Source organism: Rattus norvegicus, chromosome 5 (genome assembly GCF_021556685.1).
Source record: "Rattus norvegicus strain SHRSP/BbbUtx chromosome 5, alternate assembly SHRSP_T2T, whole genome shotgun sequence".
Classification (NCBI taxonomy): Eukaryota; Metazoa; Chordata; class Mammalia; order Rodentia; family Muridae; genus Rattus; species Rattus norvegicus.
In genome coordinates, this window is record NC_141538.1 from 96,155,758 (window position 1) to 96,181,755 (window position 25,998).

General features: G+C 36.9%; 2 protein-coding genes across 2 annotated transcripts in view; both read right to left on the reverse strand.

Annotated features, from left to right (window-relative positions):
* The window catches only part of Ptprd (protein tyrosine phosphatase, receptor type, D), a 2,326,896-nt gene that overhangs the window by 377,264 nt on the left and 1,923,634 nt on the right, over positions 1-25,998 (reverse strand).
* LOC148005865 (uncharacterized) overlaps positions 1-25,998 on the reverse strand; it is a 129,939-nt gene that overhangs the window by 3,137 nt on the left and 100,804 nt on the right. The window lies entirely within an intron of this gene.

The following is a 25,998-nucleotide window of genomic DNA, read 5'->3' on the forward strand; positions in this document are numbered from 1 at the left end:
ACATTTATGTAGATTGTGTAAAATGTAGCTTTTCTTTCTAAAAGTTAAGTATGAATGGCTGGTTTTAAGTTGTAGAAAATCTTTCTAGAACTTCTTGCCACACTCAGGAGCAAGTAAATGTTCAGTAACTCCCAGGATGTACCCAAGAAAGGGCTCAAGACAGTGATGTGCCGTCAGCTAAATATAAGGAGAACTGGCTGGAAAAAAGGACAGTAGCTACTATGAACTGAAGTACACCATTTCAAAACCTCTATCTGCATAATTCAAATCATTTTAAATTATATTAATCACTCCAGAGACGTTAATAAACTGTTATGGACTGAAAATGTGTCTCCCAAGGGACATGTGTTATTGGCTTAGTCCCCAGTTTATGGCCCTAATGGGAACAAGTGGAATCATAGAAGCTTAGGACCTATGTGACATCTTTTGGACAGAAAGGGAAGAGTTTAGCATGGGTTTTGATGGATAATCCCTCCTCTTCCTCTTTCCGTGTCTCAGTCAAGAAGATGAAGTTCGTCCGCCATGTGCTGTCACCTTGATACACTAAGCCATTATAGCCCTAAAGCATCAGGACCAATCATTTGCGGTCTAAAGACACTTAAAATCATGAGCCAAAATAGGCTATTCTATCCTTTAAAATGATTTTATCTTGGGCATTTGTTACAGTAATGGCAATCTGACTAACACAAGAATACTACCATTAAACGGAAAACAGGGTGAGAACGGAAAAAAAAATGAACCATCCAGTAGAAAAGATCTCCACAAGGACTTTGAAGTCAATGTTATTATCATGAGAAAACAATGTATCACTGTTTACCTCTAAACTCTTGGTCCCTTCTGTGTCATAACACACTATTTTAAGCTTACACAGTAGAAGCAGTCATTTCCTAATACAATTTAACCTGGGCGGGCATGCCTACAGAAATCCAGTCAGCTGCAAGGACAGTCCTCAGATACTGTGACAGCTCTCATCAACCTCTTTAACTAGACCTCCATAAATCAACTGGAACTGGTTTCCAATTAAGGGAAGGAGCTATTTGTACAAAGGACATGTTAGCAGGCAGCTTCAGTTTGAAAGAGACAAAAAGCATAGCCATTTGGGCAAAAATGGAGTATCGTCTACAGTGACAACAGAGGCTTCTCTGAGCACCATACAAATTCCCTATGTCCTCAGTACACAGCACAGTAAGAGGAAATGAAAAGACTCAAACCTATACCTTCGGTGTTTCTTGTGTTGATTTTTCTAAGAGAAGACAGACTCCTGAACTATTTATCTTGATAAATTACAAAAGCATCCAGCTCTGTCCAACAGAACTTCCTGCACTGTGGAGATGTTACTGCACTGCAATGACAGATTGTTTGAAGTATAGTAAGGGGAGCAGGTCTCATTCACATTCATTTACATTAATTAAGCAGCCTCGTGTGTGTGTGTGTGTGTGTGTGTGTGTGTGTGTGTGTGACTATCCTAGTGAACAGCACATTCAGCAATAGAAATACAATTAAAGCATAGAAAAGTGTTCTCAGTCCTGTCTGAAACAATATGATATGATTTCTGAGTCCTTTCATTCTTGGAAACCTATTGTAGGAGCTATAAGGTTGCAGTGTTGAGGGAATCAACTTAACATTTAGACCATTCATTTCCCATCTCTGTCCTGTGTATGTTCATGTACACCTACACAGTTATATTTTCATCTCATTATTTCTATTATTGAACAAAAAACATTGTGTGAGAGTTCTGCAATATGCAAAAGAATAAAACTGTATCCCTGTTTCTAGCCATGTATATCATATACAAAAGCTTCCATATAGATGTCTGTATGTATAGAAAATCTCACAATCGATGAAGGACAAAGATAAACCAAAAACTTTGAAAGCAATAGAAGTGACCATAGGTGGGAACGGAGCCCTGTCACAGTCAAGGAGGTTGTAGATCAGGTTGCAAAATTCACGGGTTAACCCTAAGGGGATAGAACCTCAAACAACGCAATAATAAGAACACAGTTCAAAATTTTAAAATATTTTAAATATTTAAAGTATATTAAAACTATTATTAAATAATTTAAGAAATATTTGAAAATGATGCTCTTTGACCTACAATCCCATCCTTCCTGAAAAATAGGCTAGGGCAATAGCTGTCCAAAGATTATGGGAATAACCAGCCAATATCTGACTGAATTAAGACCTACTCCATGAGATAAAACCTACACCAAACATTACTTGGGTGACCAAGAACCTGAGACTAGATAGCCTTGGGACCTAGGGTAAACCCAAATACTTCTATTCTTTAACAAAAAATTAACAATAAAAGGACATTCTTCCGTTCTCACAGACCAATTCCTTGCTTAGCCATCACCACACAAGTTTTCTCCTGAGCAGGTGGAAACAAATCCAAGACCCACAGCCTCTGTATTATGCACAAAATGAGAAATTTTGGGCTACTCAGCCCTGAAGGCTCAGGGAACTCTGTCAAGAAAGAATATAAAAGCCAGGAGGGATGAAAGAAAACATCAAGGAAACAAGCTATGTCTACTTCATCAGGATTGACAAACATCCGAACTAACAGAAACTGGGAAGGCACACAGGCCTGCACAGCTTTGCACCAGATAGAGTCTTTCAGCTGAAAGGAGAAGAGGATCCATGCCCCCATCCCTAACCCATATGCAATCTCCACTTGATAGCCACTTCCAGGGGAAATTTTAGCATTCTGCAAGGGTGTGTCACTGGGGAAACAAACTACTGAAAGGTGCATGCGTAGCAGTAGATGCCAAGAGAAAATGAACTCAACAGTATCACTGGTTCCTTGTCTCAAAATGTCATGTCAGAGCTTTTCAATATTTATCTTATGTTTTTATTTTTATTTTATTTATATACAATTTATCTCTTTTTACCCTACAGGTCCTTTGCACATATATCATGGCTTCCAGTTTAGTGGGTTTTTTGTTTTGTTTTATGGGATTCCTGTATATGTGAAAATGTGTGTCTCTGTGTCTATATCAGTTTCATGTGCCTTTTTTGACTCTTTGTTTTATCCTATTCCAATGTGTTTGTTTTATTCTATCTTATTTTATCTATCAATCTATCTATGCATATATATTACATATCTATATTAGATAATATAGTATGATATGATATGATATAAGTCTTAAAGCCTGTTTGTTTTCTAAGGCTGGATAAAGATGCGGTGGTTCCAGATGTGAGCGGAAGGGGGGAGAAACTGGGAGGAGTAGAGGAGGAGAAGCCATAACCAGAATCTATTCTGCAAGAAAACATTAAAACTATTTTCAATAAAAGGGGTCATTACTAATCTTGGTTGTCAGCTTTACTACATATGGAATCAAGTCAAACACACATACACACACACACACACTCACTTTGAAATAGAATTAAATAAATAGCAAAAAATAATAATTCTGAATAAAATGCTCAGCCCTTGATTGATTCAAGTAAATCTTTTTAGCAGAAAAATCAAAAACCAATTTAAAACTACATTCTTTCCCATTACAGTACAACAAATGGAAAATCCATGCTTTTCTTCTTTTAGACATGTTTTCATAACAATTAGAAAAATGGAGAGGCATTTTGAGCTATTACATGCAATGTCAAAGTAATGACTTGACCAACTTCTTTTGGGCAAATATTATATATTAATATGGCATTCTGGTTGGCTAAACAGTTGTTATTTGAAGAAATCAAAAGAATTTTGAGAGCACTAAGAGTAAATAAAAGCCTAAAACCATTCACACTTAAAAGATTTTTACATGTTAAAATCTAATACGTGCAGAGAAAAGCTAACTGATATTAGTCTAAGATTTATAACATATGAGCTCCCACTGTGGCCACACAGAATTTTTAGCTCCTTTCAACTCAGGGATAGCATTACTAACTTTAGTCCAGTTTCCTTTGTGCCATGAGAAATAGACAGTGACAATGAACAAAGCAACCCCTCACTACCAGGCTGTCTTTACCCTAAAACTGTATCTAAGGATAGTTTCATTAGAGGTGTATGATTTCCTTCAGTGACTACTGCACACCAAAATACTGCAGTAACATTCAGGAATCTAGAGGAAGATGATAGTGCAGGTGCTCAAATATAAGTCTATTCTAAGGCTGTGAAGAGTCTGCTATTTTTTCCCATCTTCCAAATACACAGTGTGGAAGTAAGAAACTCAACTTTCTCTCAAGACACAGGAGTTCAAGCCAGCCATTCCCTACACTACAAGAGCACGTGTAGTATTATTTTAATTTTTGTGCGATTTGTAATCAATGTAAAAGAAATGTCTCTAACGTACTATAATGAAGTTCCTTCTCATAATCTTTAAAAGTCAAAAGGTTCTGTTTTAGTGCTTGCAATGATTTATTTGCAAGACAAACTTTTTAGAATATACTATGAGCATTTTTTTTAATTTTCATCAATTAAAAACTTGAAGGAAACTTGCTAATATAAAATTTACTATAAAGTAACCATTAAAGTTACATTGCAGTGTATTTACTCCCCATTCAATTGAGGACTTAACACTAGTCTTATTTTCCTCAATATTAATTTTAAATAAAAATAAGTTGTATTTTAATCAAGCAATCTCTCTCTGTTTCTCTGTCTTTGTCTCTCTCTCTCTCTCTCTCTCTCTCTCTCTCTGTGTGTGTGTGTGTGTGTGTGTGTGTTTGTGTGTGTGTGCAAATATAAATGTGTGGTCCGAAACAAGGTCTTACTCTAGTGCAGCATGACCTAGAATTTACTCTGTACCCAGGCTGGCCTCAATCATTTGAAAATTCCCCTGCCTCAACTTCCAAACTGTGGGATTAAAGGCCTAAGCCAAAATGCCCAAGTTGTTCAAGAATTTCATTTGTGTGTTTATTCATGTGATTGTGGGATGTGCACACATGCCTATGAATGTGCACACACACAGTCCATCAATAACCTCAAGTATCATTTCCTTTAGTTTCCATTCTACAAGAAATTTTCATTTCCATTCCACAGGTGTCATTCATCTTGGGTTCTCTAAACAAGCTCTCACATTAATCTGTAGATCACCAAAATGCTATGCCAGCCAGTCAGCAAGTCCCAAGATTCAGCTTCTCTTTGCCTCTCCAGGGCTAAGGTTACAATCAGGCAGCACTTGGAGTTGAATTGAGGTATATCATCAACTGTTTCACCTTTCCTCTCCCATTTAATCATTTAAATACTTTATTATTGGAGCTCAAAAGAAACTAATTCAGCCTACTCCTGCTTGGTGTATCTATAAATAAATCTTTGGACAATGGCTTTCAGCTGAAAGTGATTTTGCCCTCTTTCCTGCGAATAACTGGCAGGATCTAAACATATTCTTTGCAATAATAACATTAACGAAGAAGAGAGCTAATGTTTTGTAAGAGGTAAAAATGCAGAGATAATACTAAATGTATATTCCTATATAGGAAACCCCCATATGAAAGAATAACCCAGTCAACAAGGTCAGCACAGCTAGGAAACTCTGTCCTAGGACAAATAATGATCAAGGAAGAAAAATGAATGGTATTGTTGGGGTTTCCAAGACCTACTTTGCAGAATAGTTCTAAAAACACAAAGGTAAGGTATTTCCAGTTGGTTATAACTTACAGTCAATCATATCTTGAAGTCCTACCAGAATTATATAGCACTCTCAAACTTCCCTTTTTGTCTTGAAGATTAAACAATATTGAGTTGACTCATGGAAAATGTAGTCAATAAGCCTAGGTGCATGAATAGTGTCACTAAATAAAATAGCAGATCGATGAAATTCAGAGCACATTGACTCTGATGCATTGAAGAGAAGCTTTCCCCCAACTCAAAGGGATACTGCTGCTCCAAGGAGGAAATGGCTCAGTTGAAGGACTGGCATTTTTTTAAGGACTACATGTTAGGTAGAATGGGAAGAGGACATCAGGACAGGCTGGGAAAGTGGGATCTCGAGTGTGTATTTTCCCAGTCACATTGTGATGAATTCTCAATCTAGCTAGAATTCTACTGAGAACACAGGCATGGGAGGAGCCCCCTTTTTTCGGTTGTAAAATCAAGTAAATGACCACCAACACAAACAGAAGCAAAGTAATAAGAACTTTAAAGGCGCTGGCCTCCTCTCATCTGCTCACACTTCATTGTTATATGACATTCATTTTGAACATTAATTATTCCCTCTCTCCTTCAGTGAGACTGTGGAGAGATAAAAATAAGAAAACAATGCATAGCCTTCATCAACAACTTCACCTAACAGACAATAAGTAATCCAAAAGGACATAATGAAACCAGGCACCTAGAGATATGTGTCTGGCTGGCCTAAAAGGGTCTGCAGGCACTTGGTGTTTGGTTCTTTGTTTGTTTTTTCCTAGCACAGCCATCTGTTTCTGTCCTCTCTAACCCTAGCTCAGATACGGTTGCATTAATTTTAAGCAGTAGAAAATAGGTTTCTGGAAATTGCACAGAAGGAGATGACAATAAAATCTTAAAGGAAATATAGAAAGAGCTACTGAATAGATCTGCATGAGAGTCCTTGTCCTAGACCTACAAAGAATTCCCCAGTGAACATTCACTCATGAAACAAAGAACTTCCAAAGAAAAGATTTGGGTTGTTTGTTTGTTTTTGTTTTTGATTTCTTTTTTTGGTTTGCTTGTTTGTTGGTTCTTTTTTTAAAGTGGTACATCATTACACACTTGTATCTGTGAGACTAGAAGATATGCTTAAGAGAGTGGATCAACCAGAAGTAGATTTTTTAAATTCTCATAGCTAGTAACCAAAAGAATAAAATGCACATACACCTCAAGGAATACACACTTGTACATATTGCCATCAAGGTCTTTGATGCGTTGTTTTCTCTTTAAAATTCATCACAAATACAAGCTAGCTAAAGAGGAGAAGATGGGTGGATCCATAGGCAAATTCACCCAAATGGTGGCGATTATCCGGGAGGAAAGATGTCAGACAAAATTCACTTTAGCATAAAGCTGCTGAGGGCACCATGGCCAGAATGAAAGAAAAATGAAGACACACAATGGTTATTTCTCAGAAGCAGTTGGCATTATAAAGTAATTTGATAATAAAGCACTAAAATTTCCTACAGCAATAAAAGCACTATGCATTTCCCACAGCAAGATGTGTCAGACAAGCAATGATAAAAATATTTTCCCACAGAATCTCTTTGAAAAAAATACACTCAAGCCCTCCATAAAATAAGCTTTGTAAAATATTGTTACTTTTATTGTGCTCCCATAAAATCCTTTAATGAAATACACAGTACAGATATCAAAAAGAAAAAGGAGTTTAAAGCCACCACACACATAGTAATAAATGAGATGCAGTAACTTTCTCAATTCCAAACTTTCAAGATGCCAGTTGTAAAATGAATAGTCACGTAACTAAAAGAAAACGAAATGTCAATGGCACTTCAACCAAAATCCATGGTTGGATTCAGGTTTCACATCTCATTGGGAAGTGAACTGGGCAGGTAAAGAAAAAACCAGGAGCAAGCCCAGGGAGCCTGGTAGGAATGGTGTAAGGCAGGTGTGCAATGACGGAGTGGGGACTAGAGTGCCTACTTATCGTGTGATATGGGATCAAAACACAAATTAAAATGTCACTTTCATTTTGGCCTGCATAGTGTTTATACTGCAGTCTCTTATCTTTTTATCATATTTCTTTATTGTTTTCTAGTCATGGATATTAAGGCAATGATCATATAGCTCCCTGAAATTTTGAAAATCCACACTTCTTCTGAGTACAAGTCTGACTACAGTCTAAGGTACTCATTAAAGCAGATTCTGTCATTTGCAAACTTGTTACTTTACTGCATAACACGTCATAGATAAATAATATCTATATTTTGCTTACAAATACAATATGTTAAAAATAGATATGAAGATATATTTTATATCTTACACACTCTTAATATACTAAGAAATGGAAAAATTTTAAGGTTATTTTAAAAATAGATAAATTCTATATATTTTCTAAGGCACGAAATGAGCAGGTAAGACCTGAAGCCATAGACATTTTGCGGCTATATTTTTTTCATATATATTTTGATGACAACAGGCAAAAATGAGCATTTGGACTGATCTGTCCGCCAATCCCTTTAGGATTCAAATGCTTAATGTGACAACTAAAGGCTCTGTCTGTAAGCAGCAACCAATGTCCACATGAGGTAATGCACATGATAAAAAGACATTGGGGTATTGTTTGAGATTTCAAACAATTGTCCTTTTTTTCTTATCAATATAATCCATCAACACTAAACCATACACAAGTGGGCTTTGTTTTTAAAGTGACTAGTGTTCTTTTGTTTCCAGAAAAAAAAATGAATACAAGGCAGGACTAGACTGGTGCAAGATTCATGTATCAGTACACGGAACTAAGCTCTCCCGTCCTGGTAGAGTATACTGTGAAGAGATGGGAGCAAAGAACAATATAAAAGAGGGAGTGTGTTAGCAGTGCAGTGTCTGGGTACTTGCCTACCATGTTAGACACCCATGTTCAATCCCTCAAAACAACAAAAAGGGGGTAAAAGGAGAGTTAAGTGTGGGAAGAGAATACATGAGCTTTGGACAAAGAAAGTTTAGAACATTTCTTGAGAAGGGATCTCAAGAAGTAAGTAGCAGGTTAGCCTCAACATGGAAGAAAGAATGGGCAACTTTGCTGGCTAAGATACAAAGTGACAAAACGCCGAGAGGCTTAGGGACTGGTAGCCAAAGTCAGACTGTCTTGGCAGAAAATGACTTAGTAACCTGGGGAAAGCAAAGTGTACCCAGATCACACAGTGGGTCATGGCACAGCAGAGAGACTAGATTTCATTTAAAACGCCCATGAAGACACAGTCGTACAGTAAAGGTTCTAGTTTGCATTTTGGACTTTGCAGATGATCTTCAAAAGGCCAGGTATGGATGGGTTGTAAATGCACTGGGCTGTTCTGCCCCCAAATCATGTGCTCAAATACAATCACCACGGTCCATGGTAGTGTCTTTTGATTCCTGATACATTCTCCAAAATTCACTGTTCACCAGCCTCCTCTTCTCAAGCCCCCTTAAGACACTCAGAAATAATGTGTTGCTTTTTGAGGGGCACATAGGTCTTGCCTGTTTCCCTGATAGCAACATGGACTGAAAAACATTTATTTTTCCTCTGTGCAATCTCCCATGGAGAAGTTTAACACACTTTAGAATTTTTACTTGAAAAGCAAAGTTCCTGATGTTAGCTCTCATTTGTGTCCTGAAAAAAAAAACACTCAAATGGAAAAGATGGGCTTTCATGTGTAAAGAACTGGTGGGCAGATGCGGCCTCTGTGCTCACACTTTTAAACCTCTGATTCCGGAAAGGCTTTCTACACTTAAAATGATTTCACATTCCTACAGTGTTATAGATCAAAGAAACCTTTTGTTTTGTTTGGATTTTCTTTCTTTCTATTTTAATGTTTTTAAACCTTGTAATGACAGCAGTATTGAGGATATTCAATAATAAACTAGAATTTGGACAATAAGAAAACAAGACTTTTTCACAATATTTTTTTAAAAGCGCCTTTCTTTTAAGATTTAGAAAACAGGTCCACCTGTGAGTCAATGGCCAGAGTACATCTCAAATGAGATCTTCCCCTTCTGGATTGGCCTTATTACAGCCTTTGCTAAGGTAAGGAAATAGAAGTAACCCTGTGCCTTAGGTTAGCAGAGTCCTTTGCTCAAGAACTTTAAAGAAAGACTTTACACTTGCTGATCTACGGGACCCCAGTGACCCACTTCCATGTAGATAATCCCAGACTACCCAGTGGGGGTCAAGAGACATTGTAGGAGTTAGATAAACCACCCTATAACATCTCACAGTAGACAATGCTTCCAGAAGATACAGTCAAGATGGGCTGCGAACGGACACCACACTACAACTGCCTACCTGAGCCCATTTGTTGAGTTATGAAGATAAATATTCAGATCCTTTGTCAAGTTGTTAGTTTAGGATGTTACACAGCAAAAGTCTAAGGGCAGTAAGTCATTTGTCTTATCTTGTTTTGTTTCTTCACCTTATCCACAAGAAAACAAATATAAATCAGTATGTTTTCTTAGGCATATTTAGTAAGCTAAGGTACAGAGGCTTCTGAGGTTTCCAGGTAAATTCATTGGTCTGTTGGACAGCAGTCAGCTAATAAAATTAATGCTGCCTGCTTTAGAATGTTAAAACACAGCATATTGTTCTCTGTTATGAAAATCAGTAACTTAGAACTCACTCGGAACTATTTGCTTCAGTTCTGCATATTTTCTGTCCCATAGCTCAGACACAGTGAAATTGTCTTCACTTATCGTTAGCCATCGACTAAAAATCACAAGGCAAGCTGCTCTGTCCTGACAGCCTAGCTGAAGCAATGGTTACATCTGAGCGGTCAATTGATCTTACCATATGGCACTGACAGGAAATGTTCAGCATAATTTAAATGCTGTTTTCCTTAAGAGGTTTCTGCCCTGGGCAAAATCCCACCGTTAATTTAGGTAATAATCAGAATTCATTTTCACTCAAGATTTTTAAAGGAATGGCATTTTCCCCATTGTTTGTGTTTTCTCTGGCCAATATTATTGGAGACCATATTATTTATGTCTGTACTTAGATCAGAGCAAATCAACCCAACTACTTTAAATGTGTAAAGATTCACAATCATAACTGAAATCATTCAACAAGTTTAGAAAGGTCAATATACTCACAATTTTAAAACAACTTATAACAGTGTCAAGAATCAATGTAACAGATGTTAACAAAGTTCACAAAGAGAAATTACAGTGTTGGTAACCAATTAAAGACAAAATATTGGTTTAAGTAGAACCATAATATAGTACAAAGTCACAAGATAGGAAAAAAGAAAAGTGGAAATGATACTTTTTGAATCAGTGGTGCTTGATCCAATAGGTAACTGTATAAATGAAAATAAATGTTGGCCTCCTATTTCCACCATGTATCTATGGATCAGGTGCCTAAATACACAAGATAAAATATATCTTACAAAAATAATACAGAATAAATTTATCCTGAGGTTAGCCAAGATTTATGAATAAAAGGCAAAGTGACAATTACTGATGAATTACAATTCAATAAAGTTAAAATGTTCTGTTCATCAAAGGTATTTTAAAAAGGGCATCCACAGAGTAGAAATATTTTCAAAACATGTGTTTGCCACATGTCTGTGCTATCCTGAGTGTATGGGCAGGGAAGGCCCATAATTTAGGAGTAGGCAGTAAAGACAAAAGCACTAAGCATTTTATAAAAGACATTATAATAATGGCCATGGAGAGCATGACTGTTAGTTGAGGAGGGAATGCAAAATATGACAATGAAAACAGTCAGTACACAAGCAACAGGATAATTACAATCAGAAGGCAAACAGCACTGACTGTTACCCAAGTGTAGGAAACAAATGCTCATGTCTTGCTGCTGGGAGTGTAAATTGGTAAAACCTTCCTGCAAAAGAGCTTCTGCATTAGTCAGTAAAGACCATCCTACCATACCAACAGTTTTGTGAAGTTTGTACCCCAAAAGTAACAGCTGCTATTATTTTTAATGGTACAACCCCCCAAAAAACATTAAAATGTCCATCAATATTAGAATGAATAAACTGGGTCAAGTCCATAAAACAAGGAAGTCCACCAAACAAAATTTAAAATAGCTAATGAGGAAAAAGAAGGTAGTTTTAAGGACTGCTTATCAATATGTGTCCAATGAATTTAGCCTGAATAATTTAATTAGTAGGACATTACATAAGTAAATATTGTATAGAAATTAGAATGTAGCTCAACACTTTAAAAATAAAATTACATAAACAGACTGAAGGGCAAAAGTCATATGATCAACAGATTCAAAATGATTTCAACAATGTCCCATATTGTTTTATGACAAAAGTCCTAAAGATACTTGGAACTAAAACAACATACCAAGAACATAAAAACGAAAGTGATATACAACAAACCTACAGTCAGCATTAAAGTAAAAGAGAGATAAGAAAACATTTCCACTAAAATCAGAAACAAGGGCGTACAAGTTCAGCATTCTTATTCATTATAGTGCTGAGCCCCTTGGTGGAATAGTAAGAGGAAAGGACATCAACGGGATACCAAGATCAGGGAAGAAGTCACAGAATCCCCATCATCAGATGATCTGATGCTCCTGGTAAGAAACACAAGAGCATTCTGAGAAAATGCTGATACAATCATCAAAGTGGCAGGATAGAAAATTAACATGTGAAAAGAAAGAATTTCTTCACACTAATAATAAATAGGGTGAGGAGGAGGAAATAAAAGCAATTAGAATTCTCAATCTCTTTCTCTCATCCTCCTCCCCTCCCTCCCCCCTTCCAAGGAATACACACACACCACACAGTTCTGCAATATGTCACAGGACATGCACCAAGGCACATGCATGCCAGCATACAATATATCTAAAAGAACAAAGTTAGTACAACTTTTAGATAAAAATCTCACGTTTTCTGTAAACAAAACATAAGAACCTGATTTAATTCTAAAACTATAGAATTATATGAGTTCTAAAGAATCTGTAAATAAGTATCCACTGAAGGTTATCCCTGTAGACCCTACATGTTATGCCAAACATAAAAATAACAAATCCCCCCAAATGTTACGAATAAATTTTTTTGTTTGGAAATATAGAGTACATAATATTACGAGTCTCTATAGTAATCATGGAAGAAAATACTATTTCAATGGTCCAAAAAGTTCAAGAAAAAGTTCAGAAAAGACAAAGATGTTGAAGAATATGTAGAATATTGGTTTGATAACAAGACATTTTAACTACAAGGATAAAAACCAGAAATAGATTCAAACTATACTCAGAAAGTAATAAGTTTACCATGTATACATAACAGTTTTAATCAAAATAGGAATATCAAGCCATGGACAGGAAAATTGTGGTTAGAACTGAAGTTAGGAACTCTGAATTTCTGCATTTTAAAGAGAAACTTGCATGCCTTACCTAAAACGAACCAAAGTACAACAAAAACACAGTCATGCTAGTGAACTTGATAATACTAAATCATAATACAAATACGTTCTAGTTACAGCCACAATTGCAATGAAACTCTAGCTCCATGTGTCCCAGAGGACACTGCACACTTCTGCTTTCCCTAGGATCCATGTCTTTAAAGAACACCTGGCATCTGCTATGTAATTTGCCTCCAGAAGTAATCTCCTGCTTATGCCGAAGGCTGCTCTTCTTACCTTGTCATTATCTGTTTCTGGAAGGCTCTAGACAAAGTTGCTGACATTGCCATGCTTCAAAGTCCATCTGTATGAAATGAAACAGCCACTGCCTCCTCCCTGCCTGGACATCAGTGAGCAAACAAAGCACATTCAAATCGATGACACAACAGGGTTTTGGAGAGAAACACCAGTCCCTTGTCAATAAATCCAAGGCAAAATTCAGCACGCCTTTCTCAAGGGGGGGTTCTGTGACATACTCTGCTTGATTTGAATGTCACTTCTTAATTCTCCCAAGGCTGGCACAAAGCTAGAACCATTCTAGATGCACAGGATGGCAGCTAATTCACCACACACTACAGATGCCTAGGAGCATTAGGGCTTAGTGTCCCTGGGAGTTCAGGGTAAAAGGAGCTGGCACTATATATAATATATAAACTAGGCTCTTGTACAGTCTGTCATTTGAAGAAAAAATCTCATGGACCTGTGGACCAAAGCCTCACTCTACTGTTGAAGAAAAAATAAAATAAATAGACTGGAGCAATGCTTGAGTGAATTCTATGTAGATTTCAGGATGTCACAGAGAAGTAACAACAACAAAAAAAGTGACCAACAATATTACAGTTGATAAAATGTGTGCAGAAAAGCATTTCCTTGCTTAAGAGCCAGTATTTATGAAGCTCATTTAAGATGCTAGAGGATGCGCTTCAGCAAGGCATTTGTTTTCTGTCTTAGAGAAGGCAACAAGAAAAATCACCTTCTGAAACATTTAGAACTGGTATGAAACAGAAGCTTGAATTCAAGTCAGTTTAACACAACACAGGATTTCTACCTTAAGGCTAATTAATCTCACAAAGAGTTTTCTATAAAAGATGTATCTCACAGTTCAGTTAAAAAACTGAGGTGCAGAGAAGAAATTATACCCAGTATTTCTCTTAAAGGCCCAGGAGAAGGACTTTTCACGTATGGCTCCCCTAACTGGAAATCCCACCTTGCTCCCTAAACCACTATTTTGAAAAAAAGACAAGCAGGACTGCTGATTTCAATGAATTATGTCCCTACCATTCATGTGATATTTAACAGCCCAGTATCTCAGAGTTGGTCTTATTAAGAGACAGGGGTTTTCACATGGTTAATTAAGTTAAAATAATTCGTTAGATTTTCCTAGCCCCTAATATTTTACAAGAAGAGGAGCATTAGACAAAAATATCTAAAGAAAAGAGAAAGTAGACAGTGAGTGAGAAGACCCATAGGTCTGGTAGCCATCTACTGAGTAAAGGGGAAATGGATTCTTCCCTCAATCTCTGTAAGAAATATCTTGTAAGGGATTTTCCAGATGAAAATAATCAAGGGCACTGGGGATGAGTGCGTGCGAAAGAGGGAGAGAGAGAAGAGAGAGGTGGGTGAAGAAAGAATATATATAAAATAGCGACAACAGTCAAATTGCTAAGAAAATGCTGAAAACTCAGTAGTGGAGGCTGGGATCCTCATCATTCTTAGTAGTCCCAGAATAGTTGTCTGTCTCTCGCTGGAGGACAACAATAGGCAGTTACTCAGTCCACAGGATGGAATGCCTCAGTGGTGCCAATATGAGACCAGGAGCCCTGAAAGTTCTTGGAGAGCCACTAGTTTCATTCCATGATTGCAAGCTTGGACAGCTACTGTAATGAAAGGTATCAGCAAGGCAACAACAGCAGAACCAATCAATAAGGTACCTGAGAGTGAAGGTCAAGCCAGCAAAAGGCTCAGGAAACTGTGTTCTGAAATCCTCATTTGATATAGGCTGTCACCACCCACAATCAAATGGGTCTTCCCATATCAATCAAGGAAATCTGGATACTTCTTGAGGACACCTACTTGGGGGATTCTAACTTGTAACAAAGTCACAGTCAAAACATCCATATGCCTCTTCTACTAAGACAATAATTTCTGTCATTTAAACTACCCAGTATGTGGTATTGTGTTGAAGTAGAATGAGCAAACTGATAATATAGACAGATACTAAATAAATCTATAATTAAAATTACCATTCAAATGTCACTAAGTACAGAATATTTTCTATCCAAAGTGTTTATGTTTCTGGGGTTCTTAAGGTTTAAATTGACCTCATTTAAAACAATCTGCTTTGTATCAAGGAGAAATATCTTTATTTTCATTTTGATAAAAAATAATAAATCTACAAGACATACTGTCAAGTGAAATATTTTGAAGTATTCACTGTATGCTGTATGCCAACCCAGCAGCCTTCTGACAATATTTGGGCTGCTAAAATTATTATGAATTGTACATATAACTACACATATTTGATAAATATTCATAAAAATAAATTCTATAGAAAAACATATATCGACTATATTTTAATAGGTAACAGAGTGAAAATTTCCTTTGCTAAGAAACTTCACACTATTTTCAAGTCAATGCCATTTTGCAGCTGGCTAAGATCCACAGCAGGTAGAACATTTGTCACCTGACAACCTGAGATCCATGTGTCCAGTTCCCACATGGTTAAATGAGACTCTACGTGCTCCATACATGTAGTGCATGTGTACACACAGAGACACAAGATTTTTACTAAAGAAACTAACATCGTCTACACAAAGAAATCCTTCAATAAAATTCATCATCTCTCCATGAGATTATGGATAAAGGGAACAAACCTCAACAAAAAGGAAGCCCACTGACATCATCTTCTTAAAGGCTAAAAAAAAAGCATTTCCACTAAAACAAGCATGCGCATTCTCTTCCTCCCATTGAATATTAACACGGGGACATAAGCAAAGTGATGAGATAAAGATGATTTATACCATAAAACCAAAGTATTTTTATTTTCAGATGATGTTATTCTATACAAAAAATAAATACTGCAAATAAATACATTTTGGAAAGGCTAGTCAAAAGATAGGATAGCCAAAAGAATCATGGACAACCAAAATCTGTTTGAAGTACAGACATCCCATATTTCAAGTCATACCACAGAGTTACAGTAATGAAAACAGTTTGACATTAGCATTTCAAAAAACACATTTATCAATGAAATAACTGAGAAGGACACAGAAACCTGTATCCCTAGGGCCATATGATTTGGACCAAGTAGACAACACTGGAAAAAAGACAGCTTTTTATAAAAAAAATGGCAATAGTCAAACTGAGTATCTATATGCTCAAGAATGAAAAACTATTCCCATCTCTAACCTGCACAAAACCCAACCTAAGCTGGATCAAGGGCCTCACTGGTAGACTAAAAAAATCATCATCCCTAGTCATCCAAGAAGTGCAAATGAAAAGTTTTTGAGATTTCATCTTACTCCAGTCAGAATAGCTAGGATGAAAAAAATAAAACACCACCACCACCACCACCACCACCACCACCACCACCACCACCACCACAACAACAACAACATAATAATAATAATAATAAATGTTGAGAAGAATGCAAAGAAAGGGCCAATTACTGATGGTGAGAAATACTGAAATCAGTGTGGATGTTCCTCAAAGATAAAATTATCCAATGATTCCATTCTTGGGTATGCATGCAAGGTACTTCAAATCCTACTCTAGGGATACCTGCTTATCCATTTTTCAATGCTGTTTTATTCATAACAGTATAAAATGAAAACACCCTAACTGTCCATTAACTGATAAATGAATTAATGGGAAATATGGTATATTTACACAATAGAATATCCTCCATCTACTCAGAAAAATGAAATTTGCAAGTAAATGTATTGCAACAGCAAGGACAAAGCCCGCATAGGACAAGCCCAACCAAAGAGACGGGATTGGCTCTGTGCAATTTTTAGCTGCTCAAACACAGGGTTTTTCTCTGAGAGTATAACTCCTAGTAAGCCAACCATGTTCAAGAAGGAAGGTGTATTGGTTTTGAAGGATTAAAAGGAAAGAATACAAAGTTGGGCAGGTAGGAAAAGTAGGTAGATCTAGAAAGATCTGGGCACAGAATATGATCAAAACACACACTGTATTAAACTCTGAAAGAATTAATAAAACAGGAAATAGTAATTTCCATCTTCCTCATATTATGAGTCATATTCATAAACTATGATATAGATCTATTGCTAATTTTGAAGGTGTGGCTGATGAAGATGAGGAAAACTGTTAATAAGGTGACAAACAAATGAGAAATATTTCATCTTCTATTCTGGGATTTGTTCTCTGAAGAGATGGCTAATGAGAATGACACATGGGAATGAGAAAACACCAGTGAATGCTAGCTAATTTACTGTTAGGAAATCAGTTTTCATAAACACTTCATTTGGGCACTAGAGAGATGACTCAGTCGTTAAGAGCATGTACTAGTCTTACAGAGAACCTGAATTCAATTTCCAATGGCCACATATGAACATCCCCACAAGTAGGCATACATGTACACATGCTTAAAATATAAACATGAATCTATAAAGGACCAGTTCATTTTAAATCTAAGATTAAATGTAAAAATAATCAGAAATTGTAATTATTTAATAGTTTACTAAATTTTAGAAGATTAAAATCTAATTACCATTTTAGATTTTAATAATGTTATTTTTCTTTTCTCTAAATATTTGCATGAAAGTGATAAAGACACAAATAGATACATATTCTAAGCAGGAATCTCCTTCTAAATCCATTTCCCTGAGGAAACAGCAGCACTTTTCAACCATGTAATGAAGAGGTATTTAAGATCACACTGACGTCTTTCAATTGTTAGTTTGGTTTGGTTTCTTTTTTTTTTTTTTTTTTGGTTGGTTGGTTGGTTGGTTGGTTGGCTTCTTTGGGTTTGGGTTTCCCCCCTTTCATCCCCCTTAACATTTTCAAAGTACCGTATAATGGTCTATATCTCAGAAACGCTAACATTATACCCTTTATTTCGGATTTTTGCACTGTCACATTTTCTCAGTAATAGATCCATGACTTCTGTAATTTGCCTTTATCCTCTTTGTTCTCTTGAAGTCCTTCTATTCCTTATCAAGCCCTTCTCCAATCACTTCTCCCATTTCCACCCCTGTTCCTGATGCCCATGTCTTTCTGCTGTTTCATAACCATCAATCTTCTCCCTTCTTCTTCAGGAAGGAAAACATCTGTTCAACGTTCTCTCCTGCTCACAGCAATAAATCTTCCTTCCAAGAGCACTGCATCTTTTCTTCCTCAATCTCAGAATAACTTTTCCATTCAGCTGAAACATGGGTTCATGGCATCATTCCAGTATTTTTTTTATTCTCATATACCATGGGTTAACTCCTAAAGAACTATGCAAATACTCTCTGTACAAAGTTGCATGGTCAAAGTTTACCTGCTTGGTTTGAAGGAGGAAAGTTCCCCATAGGCTCAAGTGTTTTAACATTTATTCACCAGTGGGTGGTGGTACTTGGAAAGGTTATGGAACCATTAAACGACTTTCTGGGGGAAGTATATCACTAGGTAGGCTGTGTGGGTTTATGAGCTAGCCCCAACTTCCCGAGAGTGGATACAATGTGAGTAGCCAGCTTTCTACCACTGCCCTCATGCCTATGCTGCCTCATGGTTTCTATCCCTCTGGAATTAAAAGCAACACTAAACCCTTCTCCCAGAATTTGTTCTTATGGTAGTATTTTTACCACAGCAATGGAAAAGAAACTAAGACACACCTGTGTCTCTATTCTTCACTACCTGTGAGGTTAACTGACTAAATATTTTTCAGGCCTGAACTTTTCTACTTTGCTTCTAAAAAATTGTACCTAGCACATAATAAACCAATCTTATATTTTACTTAGTAAATTAATCATTTAATTTTTAATGGTGGTTTTCACTGAAAGACTCATAATTTGAGGGAGCTATGCCAAGCAACATTTTTAAAGCATCTCTTCTGTCATACTGGGAGATAACGCTTCATGTAAGAAATTTTAAAATAAAAGAGAAGCTGATGCCATTTCTTTGCCTAAAAAGGAAGCATCAAAAAGCTCAGCTAAATAACTTTATTTAAATGAAGGTACACAGAGCTGCCCATGTTATTCTAATTAGGCATCTAGGTGATTGCTACGCTACGACAGGACAGGAAATAACTTGTAATACTATAGCTATAAAAAGAAACCAAGATACCGCAGCCAAAAGAATAAAATTATCCAAAGTAGTGGTTGAATAAGGAACAATCTAGGGAAGCATATTGTATATTACAACCTTAGAATGGAAAGACTTCTTATTCCACAATCAATTATGAAATTCTCTGAATGGCTCTTTTCATCAAAGTACATGTCACAGTCTATTCCTCCCTACAATAACTATTGATGGAGAGAACAATCACTGTAAGAAAAAGCTAAACACAGAAGCTTCTCCATGGGGCTTTACACCCAGTGCTGCAACTGAAAGCACAGGGCAAAGGTTAAAAGAGCTCAGACCCATCAAATACACTCTGGAAGGTGTATAGTCCTAAAAGCATACAGCTAATTACTGACTATAAAGACCACTGGCACAGAGAATTTTATAGTGTAATCATACTGTGCATAATAATCCTGGCCCGTGGAAGATAAAATAAAAGATACGTGGTCGATCAAAGAGTACAATGAGGGTTAATGCTAAGGAGAACATCATCAAACAGAGTAAACGAACAGATTATTAAGTTTCAGTTTAACTACACTTGCAAAGGTCCCAAAGAGTAGAAACACACAGTTCATATCCTTTTCTTCCCTGGTGAGCTATAAACCAAATTCCCTCAGGCAACATCAATACATGAATCACAGATGGTCAAGTAAAGTTGAATGCTGAATTTAGGTGCATTAAAAATAGCTATTGGGGAAAACAGTGAGAAGAGATTGGAATATGAAAGCCTGCCAGCTCCAGTGTCTCAACTAAAGACATACAGGGGGCACCAACTGAAAGCCTCAACACATCCACTGTAAATAGTCATTACAAAAAATATCTCTACACTGAATTGACTGTAGTATAGTTCTCAGTAACTATTCTTGGTGTGGAACAGTATCATATCTCATCTTCCTTGGAACAATAGAGATTCGTGTTTGAATAATAAAGCTTGACTAGCTTTGGGAACTGTTTCCCGTACAAAGCATAAATAAAACATCAGTTTTGTTGGGATTATATTCATGCGGCTGTAGATAACAGGTTATTGATGTGTGCAAACCACACAAGAAGCCTTCTATTTTGATGGGGTTTAATATACGCCCTTTATTATTTTTCAATTTAATCTAATTTGTATAGTTTTTTTTTCTAAAATGCATCCTTAAATTAAACCCTGCTCCTCATCATCCTCCTGTGGCATGGCAGAAAGAAACAAGAGAGACTAACATATGGCCACCAGAGAAGTGAGTGTCTTTGAAGGAAATCCTCTCTCACAACTCATGGCCTAGTGCACATCATGAGTGCTCAGGACCGAAATATTTATGGGCTTTCTCCTAACTTCTGACCCTTGAAATTAAAAGCATTTTCTCCACCTCCTTTCTTCCAGTTAACCCATAGGAAAAATGTCTCTCTTTATAGCTGGGAGAAATTTTTATGTGCCCAGAGATACAACTATATAGATGAGTGATCCAATTCAGCGCTTCCTCCCAAGAGCTCGCTTCCAAAAGGTGAGATGAAAGCACGGACTGCCAGGAAATGAGGGTCCTGAACTGTGCCTTGCCCACTCCCTTCTACACGGGAGGAAAAGGCCCACCCCAACTGGGTATCAAAATTTCCAATTATGTATACTACTCCAGGTTGGTAGTCAACTAGAGGCTAAGTATGTTTAGCAGCCAAGCCCCCTTACAAACCATTCCAGCAGCACCATCAATCAGACATCCTAGATTGTTTGCCAAAATGGCTTCAAAGGTGGTAGTTTCTGGAGAAAAGACACGCTCTTCCACCTCTCCCACTCAGAGCCCACCAAGTCTACCATAACCAATCTCACTTCAAACAATCACAAAAATCATATACTACTCCATGTGTATAATATATGCATAAAATTAAAACATATTGTTTTGAATACCATTTTTGTACTGAAAAATAAGAGATAGCACAGCTGAATGGAAAGCATTTTAAAAGAGAAAATTACGTATTACTTTAGAATTTTGTTAACTTGGAGGGCAGTATTTTTTTTTAACAAGGAAACATTCACATTATCAAGCAAAAATTTAACATGAGGTCACATGAACAAAGACAAGTTATATATATATATATATATATATATGTATATATATATATATATATTTCACAAAAGACATTTTCTATTTTTTAAAAATTTTTCTCATTAGCATATTAAATATGGAAAATTCAAGACCAAACCATTTCCCCTGGTAATTTACTTCCAGAAAGCTAATGCTTTCTAAATATCACCATTTCAGTCTTTCATTAAGAATTATTGGGAGATTGTTTCTTAATAAGGAAATGCAAATATTAAAAGGGAAGGGAGTGTTAATTACTTGAAAATGGGAAACCATTTGCAGCACTTAAGGCTCACGGAGGAGCCTTGATCCCAAGATTATTTCACGGCCACACTTACATTTTTGTCCAATATGAAAGCCATACATGTGGCCTTACATTAGACATGACACATGCATGGAGCAGGGTTTTCCTTTTCTTATTCTTATTCTTCCTACTTTACATATTTCGCTGTGATGGGAGCCATATGTTCACCTACAAAGAGTGGCATGAAAGGCTATTTGCCAGAGAGGGAACTTCTTGATTCAGATCTCAACAACACAGAAAGTCCTCTTCATTAAAAACACATTATTGTTTTGCTTCGAGGCATTTACCTTATGTTCCCAGTAACACCCTGACAGTTTAGAGATTAAAAACATCTGGAATGCAGGCATTAAGATTTTAGGGATCATGAGTCTGGCACTAAAAATACCAACCATTATGGAACACTCAAAATAATGGTCTTTTTGGTGGCGACAGGGTTTAGGCGATGCATAAATTAATATGTAATCCTGTAGTTATCAAACACCTTTTATGACTGGACACGAGCGTACACAGGTTAAAACTCTGTCTGCATATATCACCTATTCATTAGCCAGGCAGCCTCTAGCATGTTGTTGCTCCATATTAATTTTAGAACTATATTTCAATTGTTCAGCTTTTAAATACCAGAAAGTAATAGGTAAATGTTCTTTTAGCTAAATAGCTAAATTTCTAGATTACATATCTCTATGCATTTCTAGATTCTATGCAGGATACAAACACATATTGGGAATGTAGAGACATATCCTGGACTGAGGTGTTAGCACAATGGGTAAAAGCAGCAGAAGATCCTGGGAGCCCATTGGTCAGCCAGTCAAGGAAAAATGGCAAGCTTCTAGGTCAGTGGCAGGTCCTATTGCAAGGGATTAAGGGAGAAAGTGATGGTTGGAAAGCACTAGGCATACTCCGCTGGACTCTACCCATGCACATTTTTGCATCAATCGCCACAGTCATGTGTAAATCACATACATGCACATTCACACTAATGCACATTATAGAATATTTTGGACTCTTAATGTACATATTGAGCATCAAACATAATTCTACTCCCAGTGAGGGCCAGACCCGGCAACTTCTTCTATCACGTGGTCCCATCCCACTCTCGTTTTCTCTGCTTTTTTCTCTCTGTGTCTGAGTAGCTTCCACAGCCTGAAGATTAGACAGTGAATTCACCATTGACAGTAACCACATGAATGATCCAGAGGCCATTTTGGTCAGTAGTCAAATGAGTGAGTCTAGAAGTCAGTATAGCATCCCTGAGTCAGGCATTCATATTGCTTCAGCTCTAGAGACATCTTGAAAACAGCCTCATGACAGAGGCTCATGTACTTCATAATGTGTAATTCAAAGGAATGTAAGGTAGAAAGTATTACTTCAAGGTTTTAAAATTGGAACAGGTTCCTACACAGGAATAAGTTGCTACTATAACATACAATAATACTATGCTATTAAAAGAAGGGACAGCGTCTTAGGCCTCAAACCCAGGACCAAGACTTTCCATTCTAGGATATTGGAAAGGGTAACACAGCATCTCTAAGCACCACTTCCTCATCTAGGTATAAATAAATACAATATTTACTTTGTGATACTCACACAAAAGAAATAAAAATACCAGTCCAGCAGTGGAGCTACTTTCAAAAGCTGTCTTATTGAGAAGAGGCAGGACCATACAGAGGACTCTTACTCTGGATCGAAAGATAAAATACTGTGCTTTGTTCTAGCATGAGTTAATATGCTAACTTTCTACCCTATATTTCAAAAAAAAGAAAGAGATAATTACATTAACTTAGACTAAACTTAAATAATAGTCTATGTAAGAGATTTAGGTAAGATATTTTATGACACTGCCTGAAAGAACACTTGAGTTCTTTAAGTATTATAGCAAACTGCATACAAAACCTTTGCATGAAAACTAAAAAAACCACATTTATTAGAACTTTGCACTGTTTCTGTAATGGCAAGGATTGAAAGGAGCGGTGGGGTTGGTCTTTGTTCCTCAGTTCAGCTCTTGAAGCTATGCTGCACACTTCTCCAGACCAAATATCTGAAAATGAGGCCCAGCTCTCTGCTGCTTGCAAAATTTACTTGATGATGCAACGTGCATTCCAGCAGAGAACCATTAAGAGCATGGTCTTGAATTACTAAAAAACGAGGAAAGGACCATTTTGCATATCATTCGATCTCAAAGGAAATGTATTAAATAAAGTAGAAAGGAAATTTTACCCTTATTTTCTTTACACTGAATATAAATTACTGCAACTCAAAAGGTCAGGAAGTACAAGTGTCACAAATTCCTCAAATAACTGTATGATATGGAACAAACAAAGCTGTTATTGCTATTTCATCCCAATTTTTAAAAACCACTAAAAGTTCCAATAGACTTTAAGCTATTTTTTAAAAAATAAATACAAAAGGAGAGTTTGAAGAGATGTACTCTTCATGGTGGACAATGCTATTTCCAGGATAATGTGGGTTATTAAATGAAACTTTCAGTGTATCTCAGGTACTCCCTAGGATTTACAGAAAGTCCCTAAATGCAATTGAAATGACTCAGAGCAATGCCATTGTTCTTGAGTTCCCACCATAAGTATACAGCAAAGGCCCTATGGCTAAAGACACAATGCGTTTTGGTTACAATGCATTAAAAAATAATCTCAATCTGTCCGGAAACTCTCCCCTTTTATGGCTGGCTAATTCCATAGTGCTAGAAGGTACTACATGGGCAGCTGGAGGAGAAAAGACACCAAGGAACTAATCCAGGACAAAGCTTGATTCTGAATGCTAAAATAGTCAGTCACCTACCACATAAGATGTGCTCACTGGTACAAGAGTGAAATGACAGCTACAGCAGTAGCCAATGAGTCTGATTGGATCTGAGGCCTTCTGTACATGAGGCATTTCTTGTGCAGTACTGAAAACACTGACAAAGGTCCTTAGCTAGGGACATTAGAAGCCTTAGGAGGAGAAACTGGAAATGTCTTGCAAACACTCATGTTGTCAAACTGCCTTCTAACTTCTTATGTTTAGACAATGGATTTGTACTGCTCTCAAGGCTTGTCAAGAAGATTCATTTTATAGGGGTTATTTAAAGTGCTAAGAATTAGTGCTCCTGGGTGCTCACCCATAGCTAAGCCATCTATATCAATATCCTCTAACCCAGGGCTCAGAAAACATTAAAGAAAAGAGGCTGAAAGAAAGTAAGAAGGGAAATGTGGGGGCAGTGAGGGGATTTATATGGAAGGAATACCTGGTGTCTCTGAACAAAATATATTGTCTACTACATCCAACACCAGCAAGATACTCTACATTCGTCTTTAAGGTTTAGTCCAGTGAGTCTGCCTGAATCTCCCTTCTATGTACCCTCCACTACCCTAAGATCTGGCCCTGGCCCACATCATCCGCAGCCTGGGACTATTCTGGCCACCCTGCTTGCCCTGGAACTGATCTCTAGGCTTCCAGCAGGACACTTCTTACCTGCCACAACTGTAAACACCACTTCCATAACACATCCGACCTCGACAAACCCTTTCTACAAAGCCAGTATCACTGGAACACCAAAATGAGAAAGGAGAGAGAGAGAGAGAGAGAGAGAGAGAGAGAGAGAGAACTACTGCCAGCCAATATTGCAATATTGCTGATGATTGTAGAGTCAAAAATGCTCTAAAATACTTGTAAAAAGAATAGACACATACATCAAAAAGATTATACACCATGACCAAGCTGGCTTTATCTCTGAAATGTACAAATAGTGAAACATATGCAAGTCAATAAATGTAGTAAAGCATAAAAATGGATTTTTAAGAGAAAAATCACATAACCACCTCAATAGATGCAGAAAATGCCTTTGACAAAAATCCAATATGCCTTCATAATAAAAGTCCTGGAGAATGTAGAACTAGAGGGTACATACCTGAATAAAATAAAAGCATAATCCCCAACTGCATTCTATGCATTTGTCCTTCTAAGAACAGATAAGCATAGTTCTGAAACTTCTCTTTCCAACAGTGAAACAGCATTACAGAAAATCACAAACAAAAAGCAAAGTTGCAGAGCCCAGTTCCTTTGGATAAATCTACAATACAAATCCTGCTCCTAAGAATCAGAAATCATTTTAGAGAAAAGGGAGAAAGCAGGAGTCTTGGGGATCTTGCTATCTCCTAGTAATGTCAGAAGCTATACCCAAAATGCCTCAACTACATGTTGGTATCAACAAGAGCTGGACAAAAATAAACCAGCTCATGTGCACAGGGGACAGCCCCGAAGGCCAAACCCTACCAAAGAAACTACAGGCAAGTAAAGAAGGCTGAAACCTAAAGAAACAGCATATATATATCTCTATTTCTATCTCCATCTCCATCTCTATCTATATCCACATCTATATCTATATATCT